This window comes from Salminus brasiliensis, chromosome 17 (assembly GCF_030463535.1).
Source record: "Salminus brasiliensis chromosome 17, fSalBra1.hap2, whole genome shotgun sequence".
Taxonomy (NCBI): domain Eukaryota; kingdom Metazoa; phylum Chordata; class Actinopteri; order Characiformes; family Bryconidae; genus Salminus; species Salminus brasiliensis.
In genome coordinates, this window is record NC_132894.1 from 28,385,082 (window position 1) to 28,410,056 (window position 24,975).

The following is a 24,975-nucleotide window of genomic DNA, read 5'->3' on the forward strand; positions in this document are numbered from 1 at the left end:
AACAGGTAGCAGTGGTAGGAGGGTGTGCCGCTGGTCTGGTATGGGTGGTGGGGGGCCTGATGGTCGGACTGGTAGGTTGCAGCTGGTCTGACGCAGGTAGAGGGGACCTCAGCGGGCAATCTTCCAGCAGGTCAGGCTGGGTGGCCATTTACTCGGAGAAGGTTAAAAGAGAGAGTTAGTTCGGAGAGGATTTTATGGAGAGCAGAGAATGTTGAGCAGTATCAGAGTGTATCTGATGACTCCAGCAGGTCTGACTATAACAGCCTAGTTAAAAGGAGAGAACCAGAAGGTAACACAGGCACGGGAGCACCCTGAAACGCTAGCGTCCATCTGCTCCACCATCCACAAACCTGAGTGATCGTGTGCAAGCAGCGAGACGACAGCTTCAGCTTCTCAGTGTGCAAAATGCCTTGCAAAAAGGTCTTGTGGAAACATCTTAAATGTAGTGTAATCCAATATAACAGCTAATATTTCCCATTACAGCATTGTTATGAAAACATTTTAAAAAATGACATGAAATGAAAAAATATTTAGCTGGATTACCATTTTTTAGGAGTGTAACGATACAACCGACCCCCGAATGCATAAAGCCAGACCTACACTGTGCGATTGTATCCCATTTTAATCTGTATTTAGTTGTAAATGACTGAATTCCAGGATCAGCTCAAATTTTACCTCAATTGGCATTCGACATGTAGCACGAAAGGGGAAACGATGCTCAATCAACTGCCCAAAACGAGCTCTGAGAGAGCAGTCGGACAACCAAATGGATTTCTGACATTTATGGGTGCTTGTCTCGCAGTCTGAGCAGTCTTGCGATCTGATTTCTCAACATCACAGCCTGTTTTCCTGAAAGCTGTATATTGTAGATTGCATTGGTTACAGACAGTTACACACGGATGCTGAAAAGTCACCTCTACATACCATGCATTTGGAAAGTCTTCACACTCATCAAGTGTTTTCTATCAATCTGGACTCAGTTGCCCAGAAAATGAAAACAGAATTTTAGATTTAGCAAAAAACAAGCCATGAGGATGAAAGAACTGGACGGGACTGTGTCAAAGCACAGATCTTGAGAAGGGTACAAAAAATTCTGCTGCACTGAAAGTTCCCAAGAGCACAGTGGCTTTGAAAATTCTTAAACGGAAGGCAGAGCCCCACCGAACTAAGTATTCAGCAGAGAAGGGTCTTGGTAAGAGAGGTGACCAAGAACCCAATGGTCTCTTTGGCTGAGCTCCAAATATCCTGATGGGACAAACTTCCAGATGGTAGACTGATATCCAAAAGGGTACCGAGTGAAGGGTAACTCTCTGAGATCTAGTGAGTTCTATAGCTGCCCTAGTGAAGATGTTCCGAGAATGGTCTTTCCAACGGCATAACAGTGGTGTCCCATGGACCATTGATGCCAGAGGGGAACGACAGCTCCACCAAATGGTATAGAGCAATCAACGTGCCGCACACCTTCCCTGCCACATACCTTCCCCAGATGGAAGAAACTTCCAGGTCCAAGGTCTGACCATCACTGCAGCACTCTAATCAGGGCTTTATGGCTGCTTTATATATGTCTGGAGAAAACCACCTGCCCAAAACCATCCCAGTAGTGAAGCATGGTGGTGGCAGCATCATGCTGTGTAGGTGTTTTTCTGTGGCTGGGGCAGTGAGACTGGTCAGGGTTGAGGGAAGGGTGAATGAAGCAAAGTACAGAGATATTCTTAATTAAAAACATTGAGCGCTCAGGACCTCAGACTAGGCCAAAGGTTCCCCTTCCAAGACAATGACCCTAAACACACTGCCAAAATAACACAGGGGTGGCTTAGGGACAACTCTGTGATTATTCTGAGTGCATTTATTTGAAAGGGTATCCACAATCATTTGGACATATAGAATATTTGTTTCATATTAAAACATCAGATTTTTATGACCACCTACCTAATTGTGGCATGTACTGCATTAGGTAAGGGAAGGTGTGTGGTGCATTGATAGCACTGTACCATTTGGCCGATGGGACACCACTGTTATGCCATTGGGACATCCAGTCTCAGTACACCTTCCAAGATGCTACCACCCTTCGCCTTGTACCCTTTATAGGCATCAGTCAAATCGCATCCTTTGCCCAGGATGATTGTTTAGCACTCTGCTACAACTGACTGGTGTGCTCACTTATTTATACTTACAGCAAACCCTGTCATGTGGCATCTGTGACACCCCGGGCCGATTTAATTTTTTCACAACGGTGACAGTGGCTGAAGGGTGTTTCAGTGTCTAAGAAACTGCTAGCTTTGTGGGATGTTTAAGAGCCGCCGTAGTGAAGGTGTAGAGAGAATGGACTTCTTGTATATTAAGTGCCTCCCAACAGCATAACAGTGGTGCCCCACGGGCCACTGATGCCAGAGGGGAGCAACGACCCTGGTGAGTGGTCTGTAATGAACACCTTTCATCACCTCATACAGTGCATGTCACAATGTCTCGCTAGTGTCATCTGAGCCAAGGGTGGTTATTCCCATTTTTAGATTGACTGTGTATATGTGACATATGCCAACAAATTTGAAATGGGCCATTTTCTCAATTTGAAATGGGACGTATATTCAAACATACAGTTCTGTGCAGAGGTTTTACACACATCGTTTAAGACCATGAAACCATGAAAGACCATGAAAGTAGTTCAGGTCTTGTGAGCTAGTCTGCAAAACAAAGCTTGCTTCCAGATTTCTCCTAGACACCCCAAAGCAAGCGCTGGTTCAATTCCATCACCAGCTCACCTGATTTCACATAATTAAGCACTGATTTTCCATACCAGATGTTGGATGAGAACTATAAATAACACTACACTCCCATGAGGATCTCCTTTCGAGATTATAATGAACACAATGGCATGAAACCACAGAGCTTGCACAGTACTGTATGCACATATATTTTTAAGTATGTCTATACAAGGCCATATATCAGGCTTCCATGTTTGTATGCTGATAAATGAATGCAACAATAGCTGGGCTACAGTAAGTAACTGTATACTGTAAGAACTGATATCAATGTGTTTAATATTTTTACTATGAGAAGAGTATTTTATGAAATAAGATACACACACAGTAATGTTTACAGCAGATAGTGTTGACCTAAATGGTGTTGGGAAGCTGAGTGGCTGTGCTGTGTCGGAGCCAAATCTCCACACTGCCCTGCTGCATCTCAGCTTGCTTTTCCTGCATCAGTGTGGAATAGCACAGATAATGAGCTTTCTCAGCCACCAGAAAGCTCTAATTTTTTTGTGGCCTCTCCCACTGAGCCACCATTTTCACACAAACTCATACATGCACTCCTTGTGACTGGAACAAAGCCGAGGAATCAGCCGCCGTCACTGTATGAGAACAGTGGACAGTAAGTCATTTCCTGTGCAGTGCCAATGTATTACGGCTAGTGTCATGCTGGACACTCTGCTAACAGTTAAATGATTTTACTATATATAACTATATAAAAATATTTGATCAAATGTATATTTTTAATAATAAACTGAAATTGCAATATTTTGTTGTTTTGCAATATGAAATGTTATATTAGAAAATACAGTAATTTTCCCCATATTTCTTCAGAAGCCAATGATCCAACATGTCGTGATATTAATAAAGTCCTCTGTGTATCGAAGATTGGAGTAAAATAAATAATATTGGGCAGATATAACCTGCCTCTGGCAGATCTTTCATGGGAAATGAGAACAATGCCATAAGTTCTAATATGATGTATATGATTTAATTTGCCTAACTGTAACCATTATAACCTCTGGGTAACTGTTTTCTCTGCTGAGATTCTGAGATGTAAGCAGCAGAAATAATCTAAGCTGGAATAGATGCTTTTGTGGAAAGCAGTAGTGGCAAAAAGCTTCAGGGGGCTGCTCATGGACCACATTAGGGGTGGCCAATTGTAGCCCTGGATGGTTCTAGCATTGTGGGGAGCATTTCCTGCTCTAAGACACCTGGCTCAGCTTCACAGCTAATTACCGAACCCCTTAATGAGTTGAATCAGGTTCACAAGATGTGCAGAGCTGTGTCCTGCCAAGGACTCGAATCGTCCACTGGAGCTCCATATTGAGCATCAGCAGAATACTGAGCGTAATGCGGATTTGCTGGTAATTAGTAGCAACCTAATGCACTTCTTCACTTTAAACTGAGGACAGCAAAGTAACTTTGACCTAATTAAAGGAGAATTTCACCACTTTTACAAACTTTTAGAGTAATTCAGGCTTGTTGAGGCTATTTGTGTTACTGTGCCTTTAAAACTGATATATAAAAGTGGCTTCTGTTCTGATTGGCTCCACCAAATGTATCCAAAAAGCAGGGATACACTCCTCATACATTTGGTAGGCTAAATAGGCTAGGATCTATGTACATGATCAGCCATAACATTAAAACCACTGCCAGGTAAAGTGCAGACCTTTGATTATCTGGTTCCAATGGCCCCAGAAAATAAAAAGCATAAGGATCTGAGCCACTCTGACATGGTCCAGATTGTGATGGCTACTGGGTCAGAACATCTCCAAAATATCAAGCAGGTCTGGTGGGGTACCAATTATGGATCGTGGAAGGACAGTTACAGGACCAGTGATGGGGTCATGGGTGCCTAAGATTCATTGATGCAATTCATGGAGACCCCACCTTACAACTTACAGGACTTAAAGGATCTTCTGTTAACATCTTAGCGCCAGGACACCTTCAGAGGTTCTGTAGAGTTGGGCCTTGATGGGTCAGCTGCTTTGGTGGCACAAGGGTGGTTTTAATGTTGGTTGGTTTTTGTTTATTGAGAACAGGCTGTTCTTAGCTGTTCTTGTTTACACTCTACATTAAACTCTTTCATTTTAGAAATTCTTTAAAGACGCATTAAACGCATTCTGCATTGTCAGATACTGCAACGCAGACTCCACCGTGAAAAGAAAATGGATGGGCTGTGGGAAAGGCCTCAAAGATAATAGGCTACAACCTCCCATCAGGGAAGTCACTGTACATCAAGAAAAGAGCTTCAAAAATCAGATAACTCCTGACCACTAAAACAAGCCACTTCAGCCATCAGAGAACTTTGTTCATAACAGCACTCGAGTGTGTCCGGCCTCGCTGTGAGGGTACAGTCTTGGTAAATTGCTCTAAATATTTCAAGCAGGTGGCAACATTGCATTACCACTGTTTACCAGTGTCATACCATGAAATGTTTTGAGTCTGATGCCAACATAAGCCTAGCATAATGTATATGACATGTGGCCCACCAAATATATATGTAGTGCTACGTGTAATGCTCCGGACACTGGGAGGGTGAGGACTGACACATGCCTCCTCCGACACGTGAGCAACCAACCGCCGCCTCTTTTCTGCGGCAGCAAATGTGCTTGGAGGAAAGCGCCAGGTACCCAGCTCTGATCCGTTGGCTAGCAGATGCCTTGCATGTAACAATTTAGAATATATAACCTTTCTAGATTTAAAATAAGCTATTTAAAAATCAATGTTTAATAAAATGTATTGTAGTTTAGGCTACAGTACATTTGTGGCTTGAAAAAGAACAAAGCTTTAAAACACAATAAAATAGTAATACTATTAATCACTATTAATAATAAAAAACACCGTAATGATCAAATTCTTGAGCGTCCATCATTTCATCAGCAACACCATAGAGTGTTATGCCCCTATCTCACATTTGTGGTGCTTATTTTATAAGCGTGCCATGTACTAAAAGCTTACAGACAACAAGCTACTCCTTGCAAGCTCAGCTCCCTCTATGTAGTCCCCAGGCTAAAGTGCTAAAGTGCTGTCTTGCAGAGGCACATTCTCATCACAAAATGTGCCAGTGCATCCAGCCAGGCATTGGCTCTGATCACAGCAGGGGGCCTAACAGAAATGAGGGACGTTGGCGGAGGCAGAACCTCATTACTAATCCACCTGAGAAGACCCCCCATAGAGTGACATTTAAAAAAAAAAAGACAAATAACAGAAAAATGTCTAAAGACGTCTTGGGTGTCAGCTATTTACTTCATACTGCGATTTATCAAGTTCAGAGGGCCAGAATGGGCCTGTGGTAAGTTTGGGGCATCACCGTAAGCTGTTGCTTATGTGGCTTTAAGCACTCTGGACTGAAGCTTCAGGACAAAAAGCTCAGTCTGAAGGTGACCACGATACAAAGTTTAAATAGGAAAAAGAAGATAACCACAAAGCAAGCTGAAAGAAGTCTCTCTCCTCTCAGTCATGCATATCGACCCATTCCAACCCACCCACAGGCAGCATCAAAAAGCCCCGTTTAGAATGGGAAAGAGTGGAAACCTGAGGATTTGAATGCAGGGACACACAGCTTGATTGCCAGAACAACATTGGCTATTTCATTATGCCTCATGCTAGCTCAGAGCCTCGCCTACCAGTCTGGGCCGAATGAATGACAGCTGAGTGTTATTCGACATGGCACCACTCGATGGTAGAAAGCAAGCATGACTGCTATTGCAACACAAGGGTGGAAAATGCTTAAGTGATTGTACTTTGTTACTGAAGAGCTATTTCAGGATGTGCTGATGTTTTGTAGTTTCCCTCTGCATTTTCCATTTATTGAACATGTCTGAAAAATGGCTGACAGCTAGGTTTCTTTATATTCAGCAATTTGGTGGTTCAAATAGATTGAAAAGTTAAAAAAAATACAGGAAAACTTATCAGGAATGTGTGTGTGTGTGTGTTTCAGAGACATTCCTAAGTGTGGTTTGTATCTGACGTAAAATTTTTCCCTCTTTGCGCCTAATTTGGGAATGCAAATTAACCCACCAGTTTGTAGCTCCCCCTAGCACTGCCAATGCTCCCAACACTAGGAGGCTAGGGACTTAACACATCTTATCCGATGCATGTGAAGCCAGACACTTCCTCTTTTGCCGGCATTTCTAGGCAGCCGACAAGCTTGGAGGAAAGTGTCGGGTCCCTAGCTCCACCGCACCAGCTAACAGATGCCTCTCCCAGCCAACATCGCTTAAGAGTGGTGAGGGGAGAGAGTGCCATCTACCCACCCAGAGAGAGCTCAGCCAATTATGCTCTCAAATAAATTTCTTAAAGCATTTTACAACTCATTTTCTAGGGCTGATGATCTAGTTTAATGACAGTAGAAAAGCACAGCACAGCGCAACATCTCTCAAAAGTGAAGCCCCACAGATCTAGCACCTCTGCTGGCTAGTTGCAATACAAGGAGTAGTGCTGCCCATCCCCTTATGTTTCAATGAGAAAACAGCCCATCTTTCCATCTCCAGTGTTTTCAATTCCAACAGTTAGTTTTCCTTGTGCTAACATTGACTCATGTTTTACATTTTTTCCAGAAATCAGTTTTTAAACCCTTATTCTGCTATACCGTAAGAAGGCGGGGTCATGCTTAGGAATGACGTGATTGACAGCCTTGGCTGAAAAAGACCTGCATAGCACCCTTTCTTTTCATCACATGGAGTAGCTGAGTTCCCTTTACTGTTGAGACATTCCACTTACTGGACATACTGGGAATCCACTTACCTTCTACGCTGTAAGCTCAATGAAGGCAGTCTGAGACACGCTTGGTCTGGGAGAAGGGGATGCGTCTGGTGTCTACTACACAAGCTCTGGTTGCAATTTTGACAACATGGCAGAGAGTTTTCTTTTCGTATTTATAGAACGGAAAGGAATGGAACCACAAAGCTCCAGTTTCTCCATGTTCAGGTTTATCAACATCCAGCGATGGCGATATTATGGCAGAGAGCTCCATCTTGACAATTAATGAACAGAAATGGAATTAAAAGCTGTTTTTGCTTTGTAAGCTTTTGTTTTCTGGCAGAATTCATACATCAAACTGTGTGAAATACTGACTTGGTCTGTAGGTCAGCATGAAGTCAAACAAGCTTGTTGTGTTAGCAAAAACGCTGCTGGCACTATTCTAGAAAGTCTTTGCTTCATGTTTTACATTTTCCTACACCCACAGTGTTCTTCTTGAATCATTTACCAATATTTGTTATTATCTAGGGATGCATGATGGTATCAAATAAATATAGATATACTGTAGACAGACATAGATATACATAGTCACATCCTTAATTTTTCCACCTACAGCGGCCTTATTTACGCACAAAAACCCACTGACCCTTCCACACATGGTTCTCAATCAGCACAACACGTCCAGCAGATGTCTGATATCAGCTGGTACACTGTTCCACTGAAACCGAGAGTATGAAACAGTCAGAGGAAAATGAGAAGCTAACCTTGGAGATCTTGAAGTAGTATATAGGCGAAGCATGTCAATAATACACTACGACCAGCCATAATATTAAAACCACTGATGAAGTGAAGTGAATAACATTGCTTACCTGCTTACAGTGATTTCCATATATTCAGAGCATTTCCAAAACATCAGGCAGAGCTTGTAGGAATTGCAGGTATGCAGTGGTCAGTACCTCTTGGGCACCCAAGACTGATTGACGCCATCTACGGAGGCCTCACTCTTACAACTTACAGAACTTAAAGATCTTCTGGTGGTTTTAACGTTGCAGCCGATCAGTGTATGTAGGTACCCAGTCATACCTTGGTGTTGTAATGAACTCAAAGCCAGTCATGCTAAAACTGGAGTGCTATAATCTTTGTTCTTTGCACCAGTTAATAACCAAGCTGCTGCATTTACTAATTATAAATGAGCTAGAGACCTTTCGCTGACCCCAATATACAGCCACTGTAATCCAATCTGAATGTAAGCAAGGCTTGGATTTGCTGAATTACTAAAATGAACAAAATTTTGGCTCCATACTTAACACAGTAGCCATACTGTCACTAAAGTACAGTTTCTCTGTACTTTTCACACCCTTGCTGATATATCATTAATTAATGGCTCATTAAAAGCCATGATGGACAGAAATGGAGTGAATCTGAGTGTGCATCCTCAAAGGCCTATTTCTCTCTGAACTTTCCATCATTTTGCTCTTGATTTCCACCAAAGCACTCAGATGCAGTCAAACTCTGGATGCTTTGATGTTTCCCTGTGCATATGAACCAAAACTGTGACTTTTTATACAACCAACCCAAATCTGTCACTTGGCCTCTCTCTGCCTTTTTGACAGTGGCACTGGAGAAGGAGTGGACCTAAGCTGGGGGTAGCTGTGGCCGGAGATGTGAGGGGAAATGGTTGCACTGATATCTTGTGATAATTATACCATTTTAAATTGATCTAACTCTGCTAGTCTGGAGCTATTGCTGTATATTTGCAGACGTCACAGTGGAAGTGAATAGCCTACAGTAACAGCCCTGCTTCATTTTTTTTATTTCAACTGACCTGTCAGCATTCATTCAAACAATCAAGTGAGAGCCTGGGCAAGCTGCCTTACCCTGCCTTACAGTTACAGCAAGCATCCATGATTAGGCCATCTCCCAACGTGTGACTGAGCGTATTTTTCGCTGGGCTCTGAAGAATTCTGTTAGACACACTCTGTGACTCTCACCACAGAGCTTGGTTTTACTGATATTGTTTGAGGCAAAATATCATTGCACTTTCTGTCTTCACCATAATGTCTGTTTACATGGCAAGTAAACTAAGAAAAGCACATAGGAGGTATTGTGGGAATTACATGGAAATGTTGTCATTAGAGCATGGATAGTGGTTCACATGCTTAGTCCTGGAGTAGCTTTAATTCAAATCTAACATACACAATATGTCCAAATGTTTGCAGACACCTCTTCTAGTGAATGCATTCAGCTACTTTAAGTTACAGCCATTGCTGACGCAGTAGCCAGTAGAATAGCACTCTCTAAAGCAGATAAATATTAACCCATTGAAACCATGGCTAATAACAGACATGGGCTAGAGGGGTATAAAGACCCCCAGCATTGAGCTGTAGAGCAGTGGAACTGTGTTCTCTGGAATGATGGTGCGATGGTGGAACGATTGGGGAGTTTTATTAGGGAGCTTTATTAGGGAACAAAAAGTGGGTCTTTAGTGTTTAGGATTGATTTCTCTAACCAATTCAGTTAGAGGAGAAGGAGAAGTCTAATTCAGGTAACTTAGCTAACAGATGCCTGGAAAAAACACACTGGGAAAAACACATGGAGGTATTGTGAAAATGACATGGAAATGTAGTCATTAGGGCATGACAGTGGTGCACAAGCTTGGTCCTGGCGTTTAACTTTAACCCAGCATTGGAGTTAGTGGGTTAACAGTGGGTTAACTTAGCGAACAGAATCCTATGATGGTTAAAATCACACTAGTAGGTTTTTCATCCAATTTCATTTCATTATTTAAACCAAGTTTAAATAAACAAACGCACACAAAAAAACCTAAACCCTGAGTGAAAAAAAAAAAAAAAAGAAAAAAACACCCAAACATCACAAAAAGATTTTTACAGTAAGACACAGTGGAAGAGTTCTCTATAAAACTCAATATTTTTAAAGGCAGGAAAACAGGTGGCTTTCAAAAGACTGCTTTCGACATTCTGAAATGCTGAATGCAAAGGTGGTCTGAAAAATGGCTCTGCTCACGCTCCCAGATGTATGGCGGTCGACATTGGGGGGAACCACTGAGATTTCAGCCCTCATTAGGTGGGCTACTGCCTGTCCTGCCCAGCGTCTCAGAACTGCAAACAACAAACCAACCATAAAAAACTGCGAACAGCCATAAAGATGATTCTGCTTAGAGCAAAGGCCGAGTTAAATCTCCCAATTTTAATGGCTTGTTTTGATGCCGCTTCTTTTTACAAGAGCCAACGTCAACTGGTGTTTCTTCGTATAACTGTAGTAGATGGAAACACCATTAATTTCTCATGTTTTTCTGCACATTTGCTTACCTTTGAAATGGAAACCTGGCTACTGATTTATAGGGACTGAATGTACCCTCTCACTGTTTTGGACATCCAACAACGGACTATGCTATGTCCGTATTTATGTATTTATGAATTTTATCACACTGACCACCTTCTGGTCACTGATATGATGACAGGAAACATTCATGCTAGCGGATGTAGCGGATGTGCAGCAGCCGGAGCCCATGGGGCAGCAGACAGTTGTGATTGAGTGAGGCTTCGGTGTCAGCCCTGCGAAGCCTGATCTCTCCTGACAGATTACAGGACTGGGCCGAGCCGCTGTGGCGGCCGACTAAAGCGAGAAGGCCCGGACCCGTCTCTTTTCTGTGCTGAGCGGACTCTGGGGAGCGGCAGCACATTACTCGAGCTCGGCTGGAGCCTCTCTCCCCCAAGTTGCGGCACAATTCGCGCCCGGTCGCTTCCCGCTACAGGGATCGGCCCGCGTCTGCGGTTATGTTCGGTGACATCTGTCATCGTGTGTAGCAGACTCCTGGAGAAAAGCTCGGCGCCGTGCCATGTGGGCCCCAGCTATCAGTGTCAATGTGCCTCAAACAGACGTAAGCCTGTCAGCAGAAGGCAAGGAGACAAGGAAGACAACCACAACCGCACACACACAGTCCTGTACAATGATACAACACGATGACGCGCTCTGATAGCAACGTTTCTTGATGGTTCAAGGTTCATGTAGTGATTGCAAAGCGAGAGAGAGAAAGAGAGAGAGAGTGCCACATTTTTAATGAGGCAGGCCAGGAATGATTAATAGCGGGGTGTTATATAGACGAAGAAGTCATGCCCAATGCCTCATACCAATAGGAAAGCATTCCTGCTGACAGCAAATGAACATAGGCCGCAATTTATGGATAAGATACGCTCTGACAGATTCATCCCAGACCTTGCTCCTTTGGCCGTTTACCCCATTTTTTTCATACCGTTCACAGTTTTTCTTATGCCATCCACATGTCCTAATCACATTTGCCCTTGCCATTATAATCGAAGCATGTAAATGTATGAATGTAGCCTTTGCTATTCATTAAGCGAGGAACTATTGAGTCTCTACGTATAATAACTTTGCACTGTACAGCCGTCTGCGTTATGAACTGTCAATAGGTACTGCCATGCTGTTCTGAGAAGGCTGCAGTTTAATCCATTCAAGGCCTCTCATTCATTACAAACAATCTCAGCTCTAATCCTGTATGAGCATTAGGCCTGGAGGCAGTATCAGCACCCACGTATATATAAGCTGCCTGCATTCAAGTAGAGAGAGTACGATAATATATTGAATTGGCGAAAGAGGAATTGGATTGAACTGGAAGGCACCGTCTGGCAAAGAGCACTAGCTGAAAGAGAGTGCATCCAGAATCCCACTGCAGGTGCGAAACTTCAGGCCAATCTAGATTAGTTCAGCTTGAGTTGGCCAAAAAACCTTGGTAGAAATATAATCGTCAGGAAACGGGGCACGTCACGCTCTCCTCAGGAGGAGCGGCTGAGATTGAGAATCAGTGAAGTGGCGATCGATGAGCTTTTGAGGACATTGCTGTTGTTCACATGGTGAGATCCATCTTTTCCAGAGCTCCATCCAGCTCTCTGTGGTAAAGTCTAGGGCTGTTTCTACTGTGCTGGTTATGCGGTTGTAGCTAATGATTCTCTTTCTAGAATAAAGTAATAGAATTAATCGACTAATCTATTAAACCTGGTCGTTGGTTTGGAGGATCTCATAATGCCTTTAGGGTTGCAACAAGCGACTATTTCTCAAATTAAGAAACTCATGGACTTTCAATCCATCAGATGAATTTCCTCCTTCTTTTCTGCTGCAGGCATTTAAACTTCTGATTATATTATACCTTATAAAAAAAGGACATTATAAAAGAAGGAGAGGACGGTTCTGTGGTTGAAATGTGAAACCACAAGAGGTTGTCTGCCAGAGAGTCCTAAATGAATGAAGTAGACTGGAGTGGTGCAAGTTTCTCCGTAACTTTCTCCGTAAGTTTCTTCTTCAGCGTATCCATATGGCAGTGGTTGTTTTTTGCTTGAACTATTGGCTACACTGCCCCCACAATTTCACAGAAGCTTTCACAGATCGTGCACAAATACGGACAAAAGACCCAACGCAGAGTACGGACAGAAGGCTCTGTCTGTATCCGTATCCATGTTTAACCTTGAGCTTAAAGGAGCCTTAAGAATGTTAATTCACTGTATTTTCCTTTCACATAAAGTTCTAGTTATTTCGCCAACTAGAAAAATAAATGAGAAATGAATGAGGTTTTGGACAAAAAGATCCTAGCATTACTGCCACTGAGTGCTGATTGGTTGGTGAGGACTAGATTGGTCCTCTGGACTGAAGGTTGAAAAGCGTTCAGAAATATGATTGAAAATTGAACTGTTCTGTGTTAAAAGGTTTAAGCAAATAAGAATTGCAGTTTCACACAAACCACCAATAAGAAGCCATTTATTTTGAGCTCTCCTGGAAAACGAATAGTTCAATAATCTTCATATCGAATGACCAAATCTGATTGGACAGACAGAATTCAGAGTCGGGTACAGCTCTAGTTCTGAGTAGGTATTTCATCTACTTGAGTATACTCAACCATGACACTTTCATCTATACTACATAATTAATACCCAAAAGCTAGCAAGTATTAGTAATTAGTGCACAACAGAGACTATTGTGTTGACTATTGTATTGTGTGTATTATAGTCACACATATTCTCTTGTACCATGTCAAAGCTTAATGATGAAAAGTTAAGTTGTGAATTAATGAAATCAATAATCTGGCTCATTTGAGTTATATCAGCAACTCTACCAGTGCAGTTGTTCCCAGATCCATACAGAATATTAGACTGGGGAAATAATATATTGAAACTGCTTCCTATGGGGTTGCCAATTATATCTCAGTATGGGATATTCCAGTCTTTTCTTTGAAGGTTTGTACACCGAGACACAGATCGGGTCACTTAATCTTAATCATGAAGGCTGTGCATGTAAGCACACAGCAGTGTATTCTATTATTTTTCATGAATAGCCCTTCAACCTGCTACGATGATGCACCATTTCTGTGAGGTCTATCGGCTAACAACAAGCTACCGCTGGTTTAAACATATTTGATAGCAGTTGCAGCTTAAACTTGCATATTTCAGACTCTTAAGAGCTAAGTAACACTTTTATTTTGTACACTGCAATTTTACAGTGACTTTTAGTAACAATTGTGCCTCAGTACTGTTGGAGCTGGCTAGCCTGTAAATAAATCTACAGAGAATATGTCATGTGAGACAAGTAAAGTGAGCTATGGATTTGAGGGTATATAACTACTTAATTCACACATGCTAGTCCGAATAAAAATGCCAGGCTGTTGTGAGTGCAGCCTCACAAAAAGTTGAAATTGTACTGAACCTAAGCTGTGTAGCATTCTTATCAGAGCCTGTCCCAGAAGAGTAATGGCTCATACACCCACATAAACAGATTTTAGACACCATTGCTGTGAATAATGCTGCAGAATTTGCCAGATTTGCTACCTCTGACAAGTCTCTGAGACAAAGGTTTCTATATTCTATATATGTTATATTCTTTAAAAAAAAGCAGATAAACATGAACCCATAGGCACCATTGAGCTGCATTCCCAGCATTGAGCTGTGAAGCAGTTGAACTGTGTTCTCTGGAATGATGGTGGTGCTTTAGCCAATACTTTTGGGATGAGTTGGGAGTTGGGAGGAGCTCTTGTCGCTGAATGCAATTAAATCCTCACAGCAATGTTCCACAATCCAGTAAAAAGCCTTCCCTGGACAGTAGATACAGTTACTCCAACAAATTCTATTTTTAAGTCCCTTGATTTCAGAAAAGAAACAATAAGAAATAAATGAATAAGCAGGTGTCCCAATACTTTTGTCAATTTACTGTACTATATAATGCATAATATTATACTAACTATTGAAAATATTTTGATTAGACATTGACTACATCATTTCACTTGCCAAGATATGATGTTTGCTATGAAACTGGGTGATGAACTTGACTGTTACGCTGTTGATGAAACTGGTAGACTGATTGTAAACTTTGACGTATTACTTTCCAGTTTATTTTGGGAAAAAAAAACTCCCATTTAAACCACAATGGTGCTCCACTGCGAGACAGCACAGTTTGGTGTGGGCTAGAATGTGAAGAGGCGTTGCGGGACTTGAGAAAGAGCTATGAAGGTGCTGTGCAGAACAGTAATGTTGCACCTCATGAAGGTCAATAACGTTACCAGACTGTCAGCCATAAATCCCTTCAGGATTGCAGCTAGCGAGGAGAAAAAATACGGAGCAGCCAAGAGAGGTGTTTGAGCTACAAGGCGTTAAGAACTGGAGGATGTGTTAAGTGTTCAGGCCTGCACGTCTCCCGTATGTGCAAAACAAGAAACGCTGGCGACAGAATGCCAGACTGTGGTGGGATTTAAGTGCGATTCACAGTAAGCTGATATCTGAGAGGATCTCTCAGTGTGTGTGGCTGCTGTAACTCTGATAGCAGCATTTAATTCCGGTAAGCATCGCATGGTGCTATAAAAATGCACTTCTGAATATCACATATCTACCAGGATCATATTAATGTAGATCTTAGAGGGATTTTAACTATAAATTACAGGCAATCCGCTGCAGTTCCATGTAGAAGTTTAAAATGGTAAAAATTAATCTTACTGTAAAGAGCTAAGCGAGTAAAAGATCTATCTATCTATCAACCTATCTATCTATCTATCTATCTATCTATCTATCTATGTGTCTGCTTGTCTGTCTGTCTGTCTGTCTATCTAAAAACAGAACAAAATATAATTAACAGGCTTATCTCAGACTCTCTGACCACTTTTTGTTCACACCACGACTCATGTAGAACTTTTGTCTCATTTTCTTGAATGTTTTAAACTGGGAGACATTTTTTGGGAGACAAGTTGTTTTTAATCTGTGAGAATTGTAGCTGATCACGATAAGCCTTGAGGTTCTATGGGTGAAGTAAAATGCGAAGTGGACCTGGGCTTTGCTTTCACAATGCACAAATCAAGCACACAACTAATGAACCACAAAAACGAACCGAACTGAGGCCTTCTCGGGAGGTGGTCTCAGTTCGGTTGGTTTTTGGGGCCATTTAGAGGGGAGTGCACTTCAAATAATGAAACAGTCCAACTGTGAAACCCCCCTGAGAGTCTTTCAGCTCTTGTTTGGGGGATTGTCGCCCATTCTTCTCTGCAAACGACTTCTAGTTCTTGAGATTGTCTATTTTGCTTGAGTCTCTTGAGGCAGTGTGAGTGTCCAGATTTTCTTGGTATTTAAATAAATCTGTTCTTTCCTCTACCAGTAAAATATTTTCTGTACCACTGGCACTGGCAATACAAGCCCAAAGCATGCTCGACCCACCCCTATGCTAAACAGTTGTTTTGTATTTTTTTATTGTGTTTGTTGTATTTTTCCCCTTTTTTCCCAATTTGGTACTGCCAATTAACCCACCTGTTCGTAGCTCTGTCTAACACTGGCAATGCTCTCAACACTAGGAGGGTAGGGGTTTAACACGTCTCCTCCGATACATGCAAAGCCAGCAACCACCTTTTGAACTGCCACCAATGCAGCATTGCCAGGTAGTCGTCACAATCCGGCACCAGCTAACAGACGCCTGTTACAGGCCATTGCTTTTAGAGTGACGAGGGCAGAGAGCGCCATCTACCCACCCAGAGAGAACACTTTCAACAGTGCTCTCTCGGACTCTGGACGCAGATGGCAAAGCTTGTTTAGATGTATGTCTGCAAAAATCTGGAGATACAATTTGTGGTAAGGATGCAGGAAAGGCTTTCCTCTGATGACCCTTCCATGAAGGTTGTATTTGTGCAAGAGAACAGCAGAACAGTGCACCAACCTGATCCATATTGCTTTTAAATCTTTTGCAGTCACACAAGCAGAGTTTTACACTGCTTTTCTAGCGTTTCTACCAGCAGTTCTCTGCTCCACCATTCCTGTTATCTCCAATTTCTTAATTATAGTACAGTTTCTTAATTACTGTGCTCCTGCTTCATGGGCATCAGTTACTTAAATGTTCAGAATGCAATGTAGCTGCTTTGAAAGGCCCAAGGCTGCTGATTGTTGGACAGGGTTTGAAGAGTCAAAGTATTTATAAAGGCTTTGAAATGTGCATCATCTGGTCTTTTGAGTGAACGAATCATAGCACTAAAAAGATCATTAAGGTGTGAGGTGGGGTGGCTGAATGCAATTGAATTCTCACAACAATGCCCTACACTCTAGTAGAAAGCCTTCCCTGAGGAGTAGAGACAGCTACTCCAACTCTCTTTACTACTTTACTTAATACATAATAATGGGCACCCATGGTCAAAATCTCTGTTACTGTGAGTCAGTAAGATGAACTGAATCTCCAAAAAGCATAAAGGAAAAGAGGCCATGCAAAAGTTTGGGCACCCCAAGAGACTTGAGCTTTAAGACAACTTTTACCAAGGTCTTTTACAAGCTATAGCTTGTTCACAATTATCATTAGGAATGACCATGTGATGCAAGTTCAGCAGCAATGGGCTCCTCTAGGCACAATTAATAAAAATGTTAACTAAAATAATTGATAATTGACAATTGATAATTGATGATAATTGATCTATAAGAAGATAGCAAAGTGTTCTCAGTTAGTGGCATCAACCAAAGTATGTATAAAGGTTTTGAAATTTGCATCATTTGTTTTTTTTAGTGAGCGAATCATAGCACTAAAAAGATAATTAAGGTCTGAGACTTTGGCAACAGCTTTCTAAGGACTTAAATATCTTGGGTCAGTTCATACACACTTAACTATTCACAGTATTAGAAATGTTGACCAAACAGTTGCATGCCACTGTAACTTATTTCAAGTTTTTTAGGTTTGATTGCCATTCTACACTAATTGGACAAAAGTATTGGGACACCTGCTCATTCATTGTTTCTTCAAATGAAGGGTAATAAAGAGAGTTGGAGTTGCTGTCTCTACTCTCCAGGGAAGGCTTTCTACTAGAGTGTAGGGCATTGTTGTGAGAATTCAATTGCATTCGGCCACCCCATCTCATCCCTAACTCTCTAATTCATCCCATAAGTGTTGTATAGAGCACCACCCATCATTCCAGAGAACACAGTTCCACTGATCCGCTGCTCAATACTGGGTGGCCTTATACCCTTCTAGCCCACACCAGGAATTAGACATGGTGCCAATAGGTTCCTGTTCTATTGGCAGTGCTTCTCCACAGGGACTAGACAAGCTGTGTGCGTATGTGTATGCCACTTGCACATCTGTATCAACACTGGATGCAACTGTAGCTGTCATTCATTCATTCAGGGATGTCCACAAACATTTGGAATATATTGTGTCTCTTCAAACGAGACAAATGATCTGTCAGTAGAATATGACAGCTTCTCTAGATTAAATGACTTAGTACAAGTAGACTGAATAATCTTCGCATAATCGTATAACTCACAATGAGAAATGTTAGATCTATTGACAAGAAGTAATGCTTTCACTTGCAAATATGATTCTTCTGCAGTACAGTCAGTCAAGTGAAACTGCAGCTGAAAAAAAGATGGCATCTATGACTATGATCCATATCATACCTTAAGATTCACCATGAACTTGAGGACTTCACGAAACACACTGAAGCTTTTGGAATGGCCCCCAGAGTCCCCTGACTTGAACATCTACAGCAAGGATAAGTGGCTGAAAATGGATGGAAAGATTTCTAGCTGGCTCCAAAAACCGCTTGCACCTGAATTACTTCTCCTAACGCTGTAGTTAAGGTCTTAAACACAGGTTCTGATACTTAACAACTGGAAGGGTCTCCAAAATTGTCCAATAACAGTTAAAGTCCTTAGGAAAGACATCTTCCTTCTGTTCTGCCCTATACTACTATACTGGCAGCATTTTACTATGATAATTAGGACACTGGCCTTCAGGATAACCCTTCGAAAGGCCAAAGCAACAGATCTATAAGAAAGTACTGGGGTGCCAGAGGCAGGTTTAAAGGTGCAGTGAGCATCCTGCTTTGCTTACTGCTCCCTCAAGCTACATACTTAACCCGGCTTACAGTTCCCTTGAGCTAGACACTAAGTGCTGGAGGGTCTGACCCTCAGTGTCCAGCTGGGAGCTGGGAGATAATGCAAACTCTATTCAGAAATCTGCACACAAATGTCAAGTGAAGGCTTTTTCTCGCTGCAGCGTGTGGAATTTTTATATAGCTTCACAGAGACACCCTGCCTTTCTGCTATAGTGGCATGCATAATAGTGGCATAATAATGGTGCACCCATGGTCAAAATCTCTGTTACGGTGAGTAGGTAAGTGAGTAGAAAAGCATAAAGGGTAAAAAGCATAAAGGAAAAGCAAAAAGCATAAAGGAAAAGAGCCCATGCAAAAGTTTGGGCACCCCAGGAGACTTGAGCTTTGAGGCAACTTTTACCAAGGTCTTAGACCTTAATTAGCTTGTTCACAGTTATCATTAGGAATGACCATGTGATGCACATTCAGCAGCAATGGGCTCCTCTAGGCACAATTAATAAAATTGTTAACTAAAATAATTGATGCTCACAAAGCAGGAGAAGTCTATAAGAAGATAGAAAAGCGTTCTCAGTTAGTAGCTTATATTATATATATAACAGTTAGTAAAGAAGGTGTCTGGCTGGCAAGGTAAGATGAGCTAATCTATAGTAATGGCAACCATGAAACTCAGATTCAAAACTGAATGGATTGATTTGAAATGCGGTGTTTTAACATGTTGCTTCAAAGTTTGCATGAAATTGAAAAAGTTACATGACTGTCCTGACAAAAGTTTTTTATTACATGACACCATTCGACCATGTTTTCCTGTGTTATGGTACGTGCTTAACCTCTTAACACAGAAAGGCCTATTACACACTAAGGTGTATTACTCAGTACCTACAGGGACTTCTGTACAAGCTGGTGGGGCTATTCTTTAGTAATAGAAGTTTGTAATAACACTTTCAGCCTGTTGGCAGGTCATTTTAAGGGGTTTTGGAAGTCCAAGGTGCTGATCTGAGTTCATCATAGTTTGACCCAAAATGCATCTGTATGAGAGTCAGAAATATTTTATCTCTGATCCCAGAACTGTACTTGTTTCTAATGACATGCCAACATTGCCACACCCTCACAAACTTTAAAACAGATGCAAACCGATGTCACTATTCTAAGAAAGAAGTCACACAATTTCTGTTTGGGATCAAACTCAGTTGTTCTTAAGATAGAGGTTGTTGTTTTGACCACTGATCAGTGGCGGTTCTCACCCAGTGCCCCTCTCACAACACGCTTGGCCCCCCTATGGCCGCAGCACAGTAATGTAAAGACTAATTTTTCAGCACTGTAAACTAGAAAGCAATCGGCCCCTCATGCAACATAACCACTGGCCCTACACTGGCCCTACACTGAAATGGTCTAGAACCACCACTGCCACTGATTGTCCACCAGATGTCACTGTGGTGCGTTTATTTTAATGTTTCACAAGATCAAATCCTTCCCGAAAGATTTGTTTAATTTGCTTCAATCTCTCAAAAGCCCCACTTATGCCTTCATATGCCTTCTTTTTGATGTTACCCTTGTTTGACTACAAAAGACCTTCAGGAAGCTTTATCAAATACTATAGGGTTGGTGCACTGTTCTACTGTGCAGCCACACCTTCACGTATATGGCCTTCATGGAAGAGGGGAAAAATAATTCAATTTAAAAAATAAACTAAGTCTGGAGGCAAACAACTTCTGTAAATAAAAGTGGCTTAAATTCTCATAAAAATCCACAGTGGTCTACTTAAAGAGCTAAATATTTGCTATAGTTAGCACATTCTAGTCAGGCAAAGACTATTGAAATGAGCTACAGTTCTACCAAATGTTTAAAATAATTTTGCTGCATTTTTCCTCTTTTCTGAATATCATTCTGACCTAACATTTTCTCTTCCAAAAAAATGACTTACTCTGTCCACACCTCATAATATTTAAATTAAAGCTCTTCTTGTACAACTTCATGTCAGTGCATTCAATGATAAAAGCAAATCCTGACCAACTGACCTCACAAATGGAGAGTGTAAGAGTGCAGTCATTCTGATAGAATTTCCAATAAACTTATCCATAATTTAATGGAGGCATCTTACCCCAAAAAGCCCCCCCCCCCCTCTATTTTTCTTTTTTTCAGCTGTTGCAGTGATTGAGTGGTGTGATACACTACAGTGGCATTTGCCACAGTTTCTGAAGTAGTTGTGTGGAGTTGAGAAAGCATGGGTCATTGTGAAAATGGTCCAAATAAAACATTTGAGGAATGTATAAAATATACCCTTTTTTATGCCATTTTTAATGCAATTACACAGAAATGTTTGGAAATTTCTAATCATATGGCAGCAGTGCAATGCACAAAAATCATGCAGATATGGCCCAGCAGCTTCAGATAATGTTCACATCATCCATCAGAATGAGAAAAACATGATTGTTGGTGTCAGAAGGGCTGATTTTGAGTATTTTTAAGTATTTTGAGAATTGCTGATGCTCTTAGTGTTTCAGCACAACAGTCTCTAGAGTTTACTCTGATTGGTGCAATAAAGAAAAACACACAGTTACAATAGCTGGACAATAGCTGGAGAAATGTAGCCTGGTCTGACCAATTTCAATTTCTTCTGAGGCACACAGAGGGTAGTGTCAGAATTTGGCACCGACATCTTAAATCCATGGATCCAACCTGCCTTGTGTTGTCCAGTCCAGGCTGGTGGAGGTGGTGTAATGGTGTGCCTTGGGGTCAATGACTGCCAATCATCGCTTGACTGCCACAGCCTATTAAAGTATTGTTGCAAACCATGTGCATCCCTTTATGCCCACAATTTACCTTCCTTTGATAACCTCGGCATGATAATGTAGCATGTCACTAAGCAAAAGTCTCTTCAGACTAGTTTCATGAATTTGACAATGACTTCTGTGTTCTTCAATAATCTTCCCAATCACCAGTTTTGAATTCAGTAGAACACATGTGGTACCTTTGGGGTGTAGTAGAATATGGTAAAGATTTAGAGCATAAAGGTGCATCTGAAAAATCAGTTTCAACATGGACCAGAATCACAAACGGATGTTTTCAACATCTTCTGGAATCCACGGTATGAAGAACTGAGGTTAAGCGCAAACAGATGTCCTGCTCAGTATTAGTATGGTCTTTCTAATTAGGTTCTACAGTCATGTAAAAAGTTAGAACACCACATGAATCTTTTATGATTAGAAAGGATTTTGGAGGAGTGTTTTATTTAAACCTCAGACATTTAGTTTGGTTTGCTTGATTGGTGAAGTGGGTATTACCATGGTGAGATTCAAAGGTCTCTCTGAGGCCTTCAAAAAGAAGGCTATTAATGCATAGAGTCCGAAAAAAAAAGATCTCTAAACACTTTGAAATCCGCGAAATCATTTACAAGTGCAACAACTGCCTGCGTGGCCAGGTTCAGTTCAACAGCAGACTACAAAATGCGCAAAGAAGTCTCCAACAACTATAAAATGTCACTACAGGATCTACAGTTAGCTCTTGCCCCAGCTGAAATCAAATAATCATCCAAAAGAGGATACACATTTTTATATTTCATGTGAGGTGTGCAAGGAGGCAACCCTTGCTGTCAAACAAAAACATCAGAGTAAGACTAAAGTTTTCCAGAGAACACCTAGATCAAGATCACGACATCTGGGACAATGTGCTTTGGAAAAATTAATCCAAATAACTATTTGGACACAGTAACACTAGACATGTTTGGCATAATCCAGACACAGCATTTAAGCATGAGAACCCATATAAACTCTGAAGTATGGAGGTGGAAATGTCATGGTTTGGGGCTGCCTTTTTGCAGTATAGGGCCTGGAGAGCTCTGCAACACAGAATCCACTAGGATTTCTTTATTGTATCAGAGGCCGCTTGTGGAAAATGTGGGGCTAGCTGTCTAAAGCTGAAACGTCACACAGCTGAATTCTGCATTGAGGAGCAGGGAAAAACTGCCATAGTGGGAAAAACGGTCGTAGTGAAGGGGTACTGAAAATGACTTCTTGTACATTGAGTGCCTTTCAACAGCAGAACAGATCACTTCTGCCAGTGGGGAAAGGATACTCCAGCAAGTGTGGACCAGTTAACCCTTATAATGAACACCTTCCATCACCTAAAACAGTCCATGCCATGTCGTCTCGCCAAGGGTGGTTATTCCCACAATTAGGCACTATTAGTGGGACTGTGAATGTACATATAGCTCATCTGTTGATATACAATTAGTAGCTACTTTTTGCAGGACACATCTTATTGGACCTGCCTAGCAAGATCCACTTTGGTGATGTTGTTAGTCATTGCAGGCCTTCTGCTGATGCACAGTTTGCACTTGTCATGGGCCAGACCCACCACAGGGCCTAGATATTTTTAGGTGATGGCACAATAGCACTATTTTTCTTTTTCTGATAATGATGACAATACAATGAAATCTTGGGCACAGGCTGATGCCAAATCCCAGGGTTGTTAGGGTTACTTAAAAAAAAACTGGACAAAGACTGGTTGGGAGCAAGTAATGCACCATTAAATGGCACCAATGGCAAAACTTAATAAAATCTGACAATTTTTCCTTTATGTGTTCTTTGGGGAGGACTTTTTTCCATTTGCCTGTAATTGAATTAAATATTCAGCAACTTTCAGCACAGTGTGTTCACTTAAGTCCTTTATGGCGAGTGCTCGATTTAAATGAAGCTGTTCATTGTTCTGTTACAAAAGTAATTCTGTATTCGGCAAAGCTGAAAAAAGACAGCTGCACTTTTGCATTGCAGTTCCTTAAGGAAGAATAGCTTTGTTCTAGCCTTTCATTCACACAACCCCCCACCCACCCCCGCCCTGATAACAGAGCTAAGGGAATAATCAGGAAAGGCCATAATAATCCACTTCATAACATTCAGTTCGGCACTTCTGTTTCCTGGCTGGCTTTGAACTTGTTGAAAGTACTTGATTGTGTGTGTGCGCGTGTGCGCGCCATATTTTGCTGCCGTTCCCATGGAGTGGTTTTGACAAATGACTTCATTACGTCTCCCGCTGCTTTCGGATGGTGGGATGCAGTACAAATCAGCTTGTTTGTGCTTTTATAAACCCAAAAAAAGGTGGGATCAGAGTGAATATTAGTTTTCTTCTTTTGTAGGTGCTGCAGTAGTATGACTAAGAGCTATATCTGTTACCTACATCAAACCTCTTGTTTTTTATGTATGTGGAAAAAAAATGTGAATGGCATTAGCTTTACCAAGCAGAGACCCCTCATTACCACCTGTATGGAAATAGTGCACCTAATAGTAGTATTTGTGTTCATAGGGATGAATGCATCCATGCTAATGTATGTATATGTGCTTACTCCTCAACACTGATTTTGGAGCATTAGATAAACTTAGATATATAGTTTTATTAGATATAGAGTTATAATGCATTATACTGCATCTTATTATAGCTTCTACATACCTAAAGGTTGCTATAGGCTGCGCTCCATCTAGTCTTGCACAATTTGTTTTAGGGTATTTTCACACCTATAGTTGGTTTGCTCTGGTCCAAATCAGTTACCAGTTTGTGAACTTGAGGCATCTCTTGGTTTGGTTTGTTTCCATACAGAGAAAAAGCAAGAAAGGAAGAAAGGAAGAAGGTTGTGTGTTGTGATTTAGTGCATAATTCTTGCAATTTAACATGGAGCAACTGCAGATATGGCATTTGTTCATAGCTGTAGTTATTATTTACGCAGTATACCAGGTGAAACTGCACATGCAGAGCTGATAGTTGAGTTGGGTTGTTTACCTGATAGTTGAGTTGGATCGAGGTTAGATCACCTCCAGAATTCCTCTCAAGGATCTCTGTGAAATTGCAAAGGCTGAAAATTCACAGAGGATGAAAACAACCAGAGTCTGATTTAACCAAACTAAAACATGCGGGTGTGAAAACGCACCAGGGCTCATTTAGGGGAGGGACTCATTGCCACTGGTTTGCTTTCACACCAAAGAATTCCATACTAATTGTGGCTCGAATGCTCAATTGCGAACATCACTTTTCACTTAGGTTCCTTCACACTTAGGTTCCTAGGTTCATCTGTTTATAGCTTTTCATTATATGCCTTGGATACAAACTGGAGTCATGACCTTTTACCCTTGCAGGAACACTTGCAAACAAGGAGCT